Source organism: Myotis davidii, unplaced genomic scaffold, assembly GCF_000327345.1.
Source record: "Myotis davidii unplaced genomic scaffold, ASM32734v1 scaffold106, whole genome shotgun sequence".
Lineage (NCBI taxonomy): Eukaryota > Metazoa > Chordata > Mammalia > Chiroptera > Vespertilionidae > Myotis > Myotis davidii.
In genome coordinates, this window is record NW_006297290.1 from 608,999 (window position 1) to 612,256 (window position 3,258).

Consider the following 3,258-nt stretch of genomic DNA (forward strand, 5'->3'; position numbering starts at 1 on the left):
CTAGTCAAGACCAGTTAAGGTCAGGTTTTAATTAAAATTTCACTTGAGTAAACCTTTTTGTTTTTCAAAGAAGCATGCTTCCGCCTGTTTTGGATACTAATCCTTTATTGGCTAGTACCCATGCAGGATGAACGTTTCTGACAACGTTCATCCTAAATTCTTTACAGCCAATGTTCCATGACAACTAGAATCACACCTTGTACTTAAAACACTGGACTGGAAATATATCTTAGCATAAAAACAACTTATAGCACTAAAGAGAAAGAAAAGTTATTTTTTTTCACAAAGTGAGTGTATGACTAAAAAATATAACAATTCATGAAGTGCTCAGCATTAACTTAGAAGATTTACTGGGTCATATGTATAAATGTATAGAAACAGAATGTGTCAAACCAAACTAGCACCTAATTGTGTATAAGTTTTATTGGCAAAGAAAACTGGGTAGTTTAAGACAATTTTAACTCAATTCCCCCATCATCACCAAAGGCTTTTAAATTACCTTTAAAATTTAAATATGCATTACACCACAAATATTAGAGACTTATCCGGTCAGAATATTTTTTAAATTGAATGATACAAAGAATAAATTACTGTTGAAATTTCAGCTAATGCTTACTAATCATTTTCAGACTTTTATATGTCCAATATCATTTAATCTTCAGAACAATCTATGAAGTTTCTAATTTTTTAGTTTACCTTTTTTTTACATTTTGGTTTGTTAGTGAACAATAAGAGTCATACTTATAAATCTTTAGTGCTTGGTTATATTATGATGAAGTCTACTGCGAAAGAGAGATAAATGATGAGGAATGTGGGCTCTTATTATTTCTTCTTTAGTTTTGCTAAACTGTAAAAATTCAAAGATAACTTGATTTATGCATTTGATCATGTGTATTGGTCTCTTAATTTCTCTGTAGAGGCACAGCAATATTACCAGCTCCTTTACTCTATCAAATGACTCTGTAACACACGAAGTACTTGTCCAGGAAAAAGTAAATGTTCACAGGCAAAAATATATATATATCGTTTGAAGTTATTCCATATAACATCATGTTAAATTGCTACAATAGTTCTAAATAACTATTTTTGTGAAACATCAATACATTTAGTCATAACCAAAAATTACATCTAAATAATTTATAAAAAATGTAATTCTATGTATACAAATATGTGTGTGTATCGTTCCAACCATGATGAAAGCTACAAAGAAGAGGTACAAATATATCCAGCCCTCAGAGAGAGCATACACTAGTGAAATGGGAAATTTGGACTGGAAACGCTCGGTGTTTCCCTGGGCAGGATGGTCTCCCAGGTTCTTGTCCTGTGGAGTGGAAGAATGAAACCATAGAGGAAAGTTGGTATAGCAAAAGGTGGAAATTTATTGAGACACAAGCACAGACTCCCAAGTGGGGAGGGGGCAAGAGTCCTACTGAGTCCCTTATGCCTAAGGTTTATAAAGGCTGCAGACCTATGTGCTTTGATATGCCCTCTGATTGGTTACTATCTCCTTCTGATTTGGTCACTATAGCAACTCTAGAGGGCAAAGGTCAAGCCTCACATGGGACAGGTGGGGCTCTCCTCCTTTTCCTCCCTTATTGTTTCCCTATTCCCTCTGGGCTTGCTTCTCTTTTTTTTTAATTTCTTTATTGGTTAAGGTATTACAAATGTGTCCTCATCCCCCAATTAACCCCCAACCTACCTCCCCCCGTCCCCCTTGCTTCTCTTTTTGAATGAGGGGCTTCCTTCCCTTTGTTCTGTAAATGTATACCTTTCTGCAGCTCCCAGTCCCCTTATTCTATGGAAATGTGCCTTCTGCTGTTTCCAGCTCCCTTATTCTATGGAATGCACCTTTTGCAGCTCCGTAGCCCTGTGCTTTTTCCATGGACTCCTTAATTTCCTAAACCTCCCTATTTCACCCCCAAAACTCCTATTTTACCCCAAAAACTCCTTTCACTACTAGGATAGCATTTCAAAAATAATATAAAAATAAGTACAATAAATTTCTATAGATCTACAGATATTTTTCTATCTTAAACACTATTTCTTCATCAAAGAGGTATTTTCTCCAAATATTCTTTAAATGAAACTTTGTACCATTTCATGAATCACTTCAAAATATTAGATCAATTTTTAGTTGACAAATTAATTCACCCAAGTGACTTAATTAAAATTACATAGATCTAGAATAGGAAACAGAATACAAATATTAAAAACTCAATTGCTATACCTCAAATATTCAAGTAGCAAAGATAAAAAGAAAACAATTAACTAAATCACTAAGGAATCTGTAGTAAATACAAGATGGGGCAAAAGTAGGTTTAAAGTTGTGAGTACACAAAAGAGTTTATTCTTGTATTTAGTATTGCAATTTTTCATATGAACAACTGTAGACCTATTATTACCCACTCTGTATTATACGTAAGGCACAAACATGAGTATAATGAGTATAAAGGGAGGGGAGATATTTTTTCCTCTTTAGGGAGAGCAAACACTTAATAGAAAACTATAATGGATCAACTATTATAGTTGATCCATGACAGAGATAATCACAAATCTTGGTACAGAAGGGTTAAAAGTGAATTCACTAGCAATGAGATACAGCCTACTCCTGAGGAAATAAAAATTAAAGGTCAAGAATGGACGTAACTCTGATGGGGGCCACAATAAATGAACTCCAGTATGTTGTATGGAATTTCACTGAGAAGACAGGAAAAAAAACGTTTTCATGGAAGGGGTAAAAAGGGAAGGAGTGATTTCAGCAACAGGCAGAAAATTGGTAGGAGGCCCACTGCTAAATAAAAACATAGCATATGCATGGAGGTAGGAAGTACTGGGCATTCATATTCACATCCTCCAAACAGGTGTACACAACAGGCCAGGGCTGCAATTCTGAGAATACAATGATGGATAAACTATCACACTTTCACATTGCTCTTAATCTCATGAAACAGAAGTTGTCCATGAATATCAATGACACAATGTTTGGAAATAAGAAACTCAATAATTGTCCAAATTATAAAAAGTCAAGTGGTGAAAAGTGATATGGCAACAAAAGAGGTTTTCAGTTAAAGAGACCAAAAAGAGACAGGTTGATGGCTTGAGAAGGTAATGCAATCAAGAGCATAATTTTCTTTTAGGAAAAATGAATTAGGATTTATAATCAGTTGAAAATGAAAATTGAATGTTTAATTTTGAAAAGGTGATGATTAATGAAGCTGCATTCCAGAGAAAGCAGAAAGAATTAGACTTTCAAAGAAG